Genomic DNA, 11,383 nt, shown 5'->3' with positions numbered 1-11,383 from the left:
TGTGTGTGTGTGTGTTTGCATTCTGACAAAAGTTTTAATAACATACTCCAGCTTAAAACAACAGCTGGGTCTAAGAGTGCAACAAGAGTGTCCTAGGGGTAGATAGCAAACATTAAATGAAACATGGCTTCATATGCAAAGATGCGCCATATACTAATTCAACCATATCTGGAACATCAAGTGCAGTTTCGTATATTCATAGTTTTAAGGGCAGGGTCAGAGTTGCCTTTCTCAACCAAACTTTTCATCTAATAAAAAATGATATCAAGTTTGTTTGACAAGACTCCTAGACAAATTAGAGGATTGGGCAGAAAAAAACCTGATGAGGTTCAACAAGGACAAGTGCAGAGTCCTGCACTTAGGACGGAAGAATCCCATGCACTGCTACAGACTAGGGACCGAATGGCTAGGTAGCAGTTCTGCTGAAAAGGACCTACGGGTCACAGTGGATATGAAGCTGGATATGAGTCAACAGTGTGCTCTTGTTGCCAAGAAGGCTAACGGCATTTTGGGCTGTATAAGTAGGGGCATTGCCAGCAGATCGAGGAACGTGATCGTTCCCCTTTATTCGACATTGGTGAGGCCTCATCTGGAATACTGTGTCCAGTTTTGGTCCCCACACTACAAGAAGGATGTGGAAAAATTGGAAAGAGTCCAGCGGAGGGCAACAAAAATGATTAGGGTCTGGAGCACATGACTTATGAGGAGAGGCTGAGAGAACTGGGATTGTTTAGTCTCCAGAAGAGAAGAATGAGGGGGGATTTGATAGCAGCCTTCAACTACCTGAAGGGGGGTTCCAAAGAGGATGGAGCTCGGCTGTTCTCAGTGGTGGCAGATGACAGAACAAGGAGCAATGGTCTCAAGTTGCAGTGGGGGAGGTCCAGGTTGGATATCAGGAAAAACTATTTCACTAGGAGGGTGGTGAAACACTGGAATGCGTTACCTAGGGAGGTGGTGGAGTCTCCTTCCTTGGAGGTTTTTAAGGCCCGGCTTGACAGAGCCCTGGCTGGGATGATTTAGCTGGGAATTGGTCCTGCTTTGAGCAGGGGGTTGGACTAGATGACCTCTTGAGGTCCCTTCCAACTCTGATATTCTATGATTCTATGATTCTATGATTCTATGACTCTCCTCCCCTCCCCCCGCATTAAACTATGTTGATTGGCATTAATTATTCCAGCATCCTTTAAATTTTTACTGATTTTATCCAGGATCAATGTCAGGCTAATGAGCCTGTAGGTAATTTAGGCAGGCTGTTAGCCTTTTTTAATAGTCACACAATATTAGCTCTCCCCCCTCAGTCCTCAGAGCTTCCTCAGAATTCCAAAACTTGTTAAAAATCAACATCAATGATTTAGAGAGCTCTTCATCCAGTTCTTTGAATATACTTCAGTGCAAGTTATCAGTTCCCACCTGTTTAACTTTAATATTTGCTGTTTAACATCCTCCTCAATTACTGATGTGATAGAAGGCATTACCACTTTAAGATATGAATACATCATCTCACTTCTTTCCATATATAGAAGAGAAATATTTATTGACTACTTCTTCCTTTGGGCACCACATTTCCAGAAAGATATTGGCAAATTCTAGCAGGTTTTGAAGACTAACAAACTATCAGGAGCTGGAGGAACTGATGTGAGGGAAAGATTTAATAATCTAACTATGCATAATCTAGCTAAGTAATGATAAGTGAGGATACAATCATCAAGAGGTAAAGCAGTGACTGAGAAGCAGTGTAGTCTAGTAGATTAAACATAGGGATAGAATCCCAGTAAAATGGGTTCTGGTCCTAGCTCCACTATTGATGTGCTGTGTGACCTTTAGCAAATCTCTTACCTGCACTGTTTAGTTCACTAGTATCTGTGAAACACTGGACAGACTACTGATATTAAATAGAAAGAAATCAGGAGATCATGCGTAGCAATAACTTTGAGGATGAGGTTCTACTTTTCTTTCTTCCAGTCTGTTTTCAGTCATCTGCAAAGCCTTTCTAAAAAGTGTTTCAGGGAGATGTGACGGGTTCAATCACAGAGACCCCCTTGGGACTGTCACCTGATGCACTGAATTTGCCTCTGAACCCATTTTCCCTGCCAGTTTGGGACTCTAGAACCCTGTCTTGTTGAGCCAGACATGCTAGCCAGCTGCAAATGCAGACCCAGGTCTGGTCCATGGCCCCAAAGCTGCAGCCTTTAACCAAAAACTGCTCAGCAAGTACTCCTGTCTCCAGCACCCAGACATCCAGCTCCCAATGGGATACAAACCCCAAATAAATCCGTTTTACTCTGTATAAAGCTTGTACAGGGTAAACTCATACATTGTCTGCCTCTATAACACTGATAGAGAGATATGCACAGCTGTTTGCTCCCCCCAGGTATTAATAATTTACTCTGGGTTAATTAATAAACAAAAGTGATTTTATTAAGTATAAAAAGTAGGATTTAAGTGGTTCCAAGTAATAACAGACAGAACAAAGTAAGTTACCAAGCAAAATAAAACAAAACATGCAAGTCTAAGCCTAATACATTAAGAAACAGAATAAAATCTCACCCTTAGAGATGTTCCAATAAGCTTCTTTCACAGACTAGACTTCTTCCTAGTCTGAGCCCAATCCTTTCCCCAGTACAGTTCTTGTTAGTTCCAGCTCAGATGGTAACTAGGCAATTTCTCATGACAGGCAGCCCCCTTTGTTCTGTTCCACCCCCTTTTATAGCTTTGGCACAAGGTGGGAATCCTTTGTCTCTCTCTGGGTTCCCATCCCTCCTTCTAAATGGAAAAGCACCTGGTTAAAGATGGATTCCAGTTCAGGTGATGTGATTACATGTCACTGTAAGACCTCCTTCTTCATTACCATCTAGCTGGAAGACACATACATAGGAAGGCTTGCAGGTAAACAAACCCATTCACAGTTCATTGATTCTGAAGCACCCTTAATGGCTTCCACTTAACATGTTTACATTAGTAATACAAGTTTATATGTTATTCTCCTAATTCCAGACATAGAAATAATACATGCAAACAAATAGGATGAACACACTCAGTAGATCATAAGCTTTGTAATGATACCTTACAAGAGGCCTTTTGCATGAAGCATATTCCAGTTACATCATATTTACACTTATAAACATATTTCCATATAACATTATGGAGTGCAGCGTCACAGGAGACATAGTCCAATTAGTCTAGACAGAAGGATTCTTTCATATTCTAAATAATTTAATGTATTGTTGAATACAGTGGCTGAGAATATGAGTTTCAACATCCTACAATACACAACATTTGACATCCCAAAAAGCTTTACAGACTGTATACATTCAGCACCACAGAAATTCAGCTACTTTGATAATGGAGCAGCAATTAACTTACAGCAAAAAACCACAAAGCTATTAATTTATGTGTCAAGTAACATAAAGCTTCCTCTATTACACAACAAAATAGATACAATCAGAAATTAATTTCAAGTTTCACTGTGAATGGAGCACTTTTGGGAGTTGTCTGTGCTGATCTCTGTTTAGACAGCAGTTTTCATCTGACACAGAGCTGGCAACATTAATCTGTGAGCCTTTTGTCAAACATAATTTTATTACATGCTTATTTGACACATTGGTATACTGGAGTGTTCCAGCCCTCTTGTGGGTCACTTAGAGGTTGCTCCGTAGCTAATATATTTTACTGCAGTTTTAGAATGAGGAGTCAACAGCAGAGGGCAACCCAGTCAGAATCTATTGACAAAGTGAATTCACAATGATTGCAACTAGCCTGTAGGTTATGCATCAGGTGCTGCTTATAATGAGTTGCTTGGTCCCATATGGCATGGCTTTGAGACACACTAGGAAGTCTATAATAATTTAAGTAACATATTAGGAATGTGCATTAAATGTGCTCAAAGCAGGACCAACCCCAACTAAATCATCCCAGCCAAGGCTTGTCAAGCCGGGCCTTAAAAACCTCTAAGGATGGAGATTCCACCACCTCCCTAGGTAACCCATTTCAGTGCTTCACCACTCTCCTAGTGAAATAGTGTTTCCTAATATCCAACCTAAACCTCCCCCACTACAACTTGAGACCATTGTTCCTTGTTCTGTCATCTGCCACCACTGAGAACAGCTGAGCTCCATCCTCTTTGGAACTCCCCTTCAGGTAGTTGAAGGCTGCTATCAAATCCCCCCTCACTCTTCTCTTCTGCAGACTAAACAATCCCAGTTCCCTCAGCCTCTCCTCATAAGTCATGTACCCCAGCCCCCTAATCATTTCCGTTGCCCTCCGCTGGACTCTCTCCAATTTGTCCACATCCTTTTTGTAGTGGGGGGGGGGGCCCAAAACTGGACGCAATATTCCAGATGTGTCTCACCACTGCCAAATAGAGGGGAATAATCACTTCCCTCGATCTGTTGGCAATGCTCCTACTAATGCAGCCCAATATGCTGTTAGCCTTCTTGGCAACAAGGGCACACTGCTGACTCATATCCAGCTTCTCATCCAGTGTAATCCCCAGGTTCTTTTCTGCAGAACTGCTGCTTAGCCAGTCGGTCCCCAGCCTGTAGTAGGGCATGGGATTCTTTCGTCATAAGTGCAGGACTCTGCACTTGTCCTTGTTGAACCTCATCAGCTTTCTTTTGGCCCAATCCTCCAATTTGTATAGATCACTCTGGACCCTATCCCTACCCTCCAGCTTATCTACCTCTCCCCAAAGCTTAGTGTCATTTGCTAACTTGCTGAGAGTGCAATCCATCCCATCATCCAGATCATTAATGAAGATGTTGAACAAAACCGACCCCAGGACCAACCCCAGGGGCACTCCACTTGATACTGGCTGCCAACTAGACATTGAGCCGTTGATCATTACCTGTTGAGCCCAACAGGTGGGGGGGAGGGACGGATAGCTCAGTGGTTTGAGCATTGGCCTGCTAAACCCAGGGTTGTGAGTTCAATCCTTGAGGGGGCCACTTAGGGATCTGGGGCAAAATCAGTACTTGGTCCTGCTAGTGAAGGCAGGGGGCTGGACTCAACAACCTTCAAGGTCCCTTCCAGTTCTAGGAGATAGGATATCTCCATTAAAAAAAAAAAAGAAAATCTAGCCAGCTTTCTATCCACCTTATAGTCCATTAATCCAATCCATACTTTTTTAACTTGCTGGCAAGAATACTGTGGGAGATCGTATCAAAAGCTTTGCTAAAGTCAAGATATATCACATCCACTGCTTTCCCCATATCCACAGAGCCAGTTATCTCACCATAGAAGGCAGTCAGGTTGGTCAGGCATGACCTGCCCTTGGTGAATCCATGTTGACCATTCCTGATCACCTTCCTCTCCTCCAAGTGCTTCAAAATGGTTTCCTTGAGGACCTGTTCCATGATTTTTCCAGGGACAGAGGTGAGTCCAGTCAAGAGCAAAAGTTTACTTTGCGTGTAATGTATAAAGAAATCTCCTTGAAAGTATTCCATTGTCATAAGTGTATTGCATTTATACAGCATCTGGAAACTTCAAATTACAGATACCCATTTGAGTAGAGTAGATATTATATTCATTTTATAGACAGAGAAACACAGGCACAAAGCCATTAAGCTACATACCAAAATCCACATAGCAAGCCACTTCCAGAACTAGAAATAGAATTTAGGATCCAGGGTCCCATATACTGGATGCAACAATACTGGCTAGAAAGCCTGAAAAGTCAGCCAAACAGGCACACTGGGAAAAATATGTGAGAAAAAAACTTTCCAAGCCAGCCTTTCTCACAAGTCTTTATTGTCAGGATTTAGAACCAGGGAAAACAGCAGACAAAAAATAAAAAATAAAAACCCATCATCTCAGAGCTCTCCCTGGTCTAACCCTGTGTCTCTGATTGGGTCCTCAGCCACATAACCCCACCTTTTACACCTGTTTGAGTATGCAACACAAACATCTTTAACTGGAGGTTAACTTCTTGCTTGCCAGTGCCTGGCTAGAGCCTCTGCCTGTCCCATGCCTCTGTCTGTCTATAAAATAGAGAAGTAAGAATGCAAGTGAGAATGGAGCCATCACACTCACTGGGTCCTCATCACAATCAGCTGCTTTCTGGATGATGACTTAGGTGGAATACAAGCCACAGGAGTTAGTGGGAGTACTGAGAAGCCAAGATCATGTCTTCATTGCAAATACCATTAGTAGTAATAACAATTTTTTTAAAAGTCCAGGGGAAGAGACTGGAAAATGTCTAATGCATATATGGAAATGTTTCCAAGGAGAAGATTTGAATAAGTTTTGCCAACATCTCTGTGAAAGACGATACACAATAAAGTAACAAATGTGTGGCCATCTTAGCCTATGGCTGCTCAGAACTTCATGGTGACAGCATAAATAGAACTAAAATCCTCCAGCTCCGGATCCCTAACACTCAAGCTAAAGAAGAATCGTTAATTAGGTGGTTACCATGACATAACAGAGCAGTCATGATTCTATCCAGTAGATGGTAGTGGTACACTGCTCATGCTGTATCTGTATTGTAGATATTTGGAAGACAGTTTCCAGATCTATCTATTCTGCTTTAAACTCACAACCCAAACACATGTAAAGGCTTCCACCTTTGCTCTCCTACACAACTAGGAAATTCTTTAGTAGGTTGCACTCATCCGGAGTTATTGACAATAGTTGTTGACTATACAAAAGCCAGGTAAATGGTCTCAATGTCAAGTATAACTGTCAAGAGAAGGAAGGTGAAAATTATCAAGATTTGTTTTCTTTCACAGTGGTAACTTCTATCATGAAAGGATGGAGGTAACATTTTGGATCTAAAAATTAGAGACCGCAGAGCATTATGTTGAAAGAGCAAAATAAATAATGGAATAAAGTATAAAATAAATCAAGTGACGTGTACAATGTATCACCCATACACTGCTGTTATTTTCCAGCCAGCAGCCCGAGGAGCTTCTTAGTTGAAACAAAGCCCGATGCCAACTCTGTCCACATATCTATTCAAGTGACATCATCATAGGACCTAATCACATCAGCCATACCATCAGGGGCTCGTTCACCTGCACATCTACCAATGTGATATATGCCATCATGTGCCAGCAATGCCCCTCTGCCATGTACATTGGCCAAACCGGACAGTCTCTCCGCAAAAGAATTAATGGACACAAATCTGACATCAGGAATCATAATACTCAAAAACCAGTGGGAGAACACTTTAACCTGTCTGGTCATTCAATGACAGACCTGCGGGTGGCTATTTTACAACAGAAAAACTTCAAAAACAGACTCCAACGAGAGACTGCTGAGCTGGAATTGATATGCAAACTAGATACAATCAATTTAGGATTGTGAAAATTACTAGTAACCCCTCTTAACAGCTAGCAGCCGTTATGTCAGCCAGCGGCCATTAGGGGGAAGCAGACACCTCAAGTACACAGTAGCCTGAACTTTTCAACTGTCTTCCCTTTCAAGGCCTTAAGGTAGCTGGAGCTGGTCCCAAGCCAGTTTTCACTGACCAGATAGCAAAAGTAGGGTTACCATTCGTCCGGATTCTGCCGGACATGTCCGGCTTTTTTAAGTTAAAAATAGCGTCCGGGGGGAATTTGTAAATGTCTGGATTTCCCCCCCATGCAGAGCGTGCGCGGCTGACAGGGGAGCCGGCCGGATCATGCCACTCGCACGGGGCTCTAGAGCCCCTCCTCCGCTTCCCCCTCCTCTCCCCTGCAACTTGAGACCACTCCCCTCCTCTCTCTCCCTCCCTCCCGCCCCTGCATTCGCAAATCGCCGGCCGTTCGCCTCGGGCCTCCGGCAGTCTGGTGCTCCTGCCCCTACCCCTGTTCCCCCTCCCCTGCTGCCCAGCGCACCGCCCCGCAGCACTCTGTTCTGAGCGGCACGGTAAGGGGGCCAGAGGGTCGGAGAAGGTGCAGGGACGTTCTGGAGGGGGCAGGCAAGAGACAGGGAGCAGGATTGGATGGGTCGGGAGTTCGGGGTGGGGGGTTGTCTTGGGGTTGGGTGTGTAAGGTTTTGGGCAGTCAGGGTACAGGTAGGGGGTAGGGTCCTAGGGGGGCAGTTAGGGTCGGGGGGTCTCAGGAGGGGACAGTTAGGGGACAAGGAACAGGGAGGCTTAGGTAGGGGTGGGGTTCTGGAGGGCAGTTAGGAGCAGGGGTCCCAGGAGGGGGCAGTCAGGGGACAAGGAGCAGAGGGGTTTAGATGGGTCGGGAGTTCTGTGGGGGGGGGCTGTCAGGGGGTGGGGAGTGGTAAGATGGGGCGTGGGAGTCCCTGGTATCTGTCTGAGGGTGTGGGTGCGGACAAGAGTTGGGGCAGTCAGGGGACAGGTAGGAGGTAGGATCCTAGGGGGCCAGGTAGGATGGGGGGAGGGTCTCAGGAGGGGGCAGTCAGGGGACAGGTAGGGGATAGGGTCCTAGAGGGCCAGTTAGGATGGGGGGGAGGTCTCAGGAGGGGGCAGTCAGGGGACAAGGAGCAGGGAGGCTTAGGGAGGGGGTGGGGTTCTGGAGGGCAGTTAGGAGCAGGGGTCCCAGGAGGGGGCAGTCAGGGGACAAGGAGTGGGGGGGGGAGGGTTAGGGGTTCTGAGGGGGGCGGGAAGTGGGAGGGAGTGGAAGGGGCAGGGACGGGGCTAAGGCAGGACGGGGGCAGGGCTAGGGCGGGGCTCCTCCCGTCCTCTTTTTTGATTGTTGAAATATGGTAACCCTAGCAAAAGCACGGGTCTGACAACCACCAATCAAGTGTTAACACGGCAAGGGCCTTTGTCTGAATGTGTATAAAGGATCTGTAAAATGTGTGTAAGACAGAGTTTTTGTACCAAGGTGCAAAGCTCTCCTTTCTTCTGCAGAATAAAGCAACTCTTCCTTATCCCTGTCTGGCTGTTATTGGCTCTCAGCTAGGTGGACCCGATATTTCGGTGACAGGATTGAATAAGGACTGGGAATGGCTGAGCCATTACAAACATTGAATCTATTTCCCCTTGTAAGTATTCTCACACTTCTTATCAAACTGTCTGTACTGGGCTATCTTGATTATCACTTCAAAAGTTTTTTTTCTCTTACTTAATTGGCCTCTCAGAGTTGGTAAGACAACTCCCACCTGTTCATGCTCTCTGTATGTGTGTATATATATCTCCTCAATATATGTTCCATTCTATATGCATCCGAAGAAGTGTGCTGTAGCCCACGAAAGCTTATGCTCTAATAAATTTGTTAGTCTCTAAGGTGCCACAAGTACTCCTGTTCTTTTTGAGGATACAGACTAACACGGCTGCTACTCTGAAATCAGTTGAAACAATGGACTTCTCGCTTCCCTAATGACATGGCAAATGGCTGCTCATCCCTAAGGACAAAGCAGCAGAGAACAGAAAAACAAGGGGCAAGGGTTTGTTTGGAAAATCCCAGTTTTCAAACAGAAGTAGCAACTATGCCTCTGCCAGTCTCTTGTCATGCTGCAATGGCACAAATATGTCCAGGTGTGGAAACGGGAAAGGAGCAAGACAGTGGTCATGAGGTGGAATGTTTTATTGCAGCATTGTGATGGAGGCCTGAAAGGAGCCTTACCCAGATCCATGTGCAGCATTGCATAGTCCGGTGATGTGGCCTTCACCTCCTCTGAAACACCCAGTATCAGTCACTGTTGGAGGCAAGCTACTGGTCTATGGTGCAATTCTTAAGTTTCACATGGCAAAGAGGGTCTTATTCTGAGCTGCTTTCTTTTCCCTTGGATTGGGGCAATAGGCTGCTCAGTTTCTTTTTCATGGGGAGGTTTGTTGTTGTTGTTTTTAATGACTCCCTCCAACAAAGCAGTGAGATAAACCAAACTGTCCACTGGAAAAATGTTATACCAGGTTGGAGGGCTGTGAGATTACAAGTCAGACCCAATTGTATGTCTGCGCAGGGAAGAGAATAGGAACTTTTTCCATGTTAAACATGGAAAGAGAAAGGCCTGCTTTTGAGGGAGCCCCTTGCAGTCCATCCCAGGAGAGAAGGAGCATCGTCATGTCTTTACTTTCTGCTTGCAGCGAGGATTTAACTTAAACTTTCCCCCTTCTCCATTTGTAGCCCATAAGCTAATGCAATTTGCCCATTTACACACATGTACTCTGCCCTCTTCACACACCTACATAGATGCTGCCCCCTGCATATACGACTCAATGCAGACCTCTCTCCCACACATTGGAATAGCCTCCTCCCAGACAGGACACACTGATGCAACCCCATACGCAGGTACACACAGTGACACAGCTCTTCACATGTGCACTGATGCAGCTGCCCTCCCTACACTGACACAGGGCTCACCACATACACAATGACGTAGCATCTACACACAAGCAGACTCAGCCCACATGTTGGCACAAGCTCCCATACAATCATATACACACTGACACACATCCCTACATAGTGTCTCAATTCCTGATATATACACACACACACAGAGTCCTCAACATCCCTCTTTTTTTTCATTTTGGTCCCAGAATGATGGATAAGATTTAACCCTCAAATTCCTGCTCCACCAGAGGCCTTGCCGTGAAATCTGCCTGTTTATACATAGGAGCGCTGTAACTTTGATTCAATATTTGAACATTGAAGTAGGAGACAAAAACTACAGCTACGGCTCCCATTTCAGGCAGTACAAATGATTCCTTTGAGTCCAGGAGATTTTGTTTTTGTCATTTTAACCTGGTGGAAGTTGCACAGGAGATTTTGAACTTGGCTGTTTGTTATCTATTTCATTTATCTGAGAAGTCTTGTTTGTCCCTGCAGTCGGTATTTGGGAAACCAGAAAATAATCATTAATTTCTCAGACTCTACTCCTGCTCCCAGCAGGTTCACCTCAATTCTGCAGGGGCATTCTGCCCACCTGTGCAGGCATATGGGATCCCTGGAAGGATCAGAGGCAGAGCGGGGCCGGTTTGTTCTTAGAACTCAGGACAATTGTGGAGAAACAACAGAAGGATTTTATTATTTTTAAATTTAATTTTAAGTGAATTTAAGGCTGACGAAAGATACCAGATTGACAGCCGTGGAGATGAATGCCTTCTGTTTATCCACGGAACAGATACGAAGCAGGCTGCATCAGAACGTCCTGTCCCAGCACCAATTTGCATCACTCCTAACTTAAAAGGTTCCACCTATATGGGTCAGAGTGGAGTTTAGATTCCATGGCCCATTCTTTCCTTGCCTGTCTGCTGAAACTGCCAACTAATTCATGGCAGTTGTGTAGGTAGGAATTTTCTGATGTGGACACTGGACTACAAACCTTCAAACTCATTTCATTCAAGGATCATGGAACAATCCTCAGATGTGAGTGACCACCATTATCTGGAATCAGTAACTGGTGCTCGTGACCTAGAGGTCCATTTCCCATGACCAGTTGCCTGAGCTAGCCAGTCCTCCAAATTTTTTATTTTGATATTTATTGTTGTTAT

Source organism: Malaclemys terrapin, chromosome 2 (genome assembly GCF_027887155.1).
Source record: "Malaclemys terrapin pileata isolate rMalTer1 chromosome 2, rMalTer1.hap1, whole genome shotgun sequence".
NCBI classification, from domain to species: domain Eukaryota; kingdom Metazoa; phylum Chordata; order Testudines; family Emydidae; genus Malaclemys; species Malaclemys terrapin.
This window is presented reverse-complemented; position numbering follows the sequence as displayed.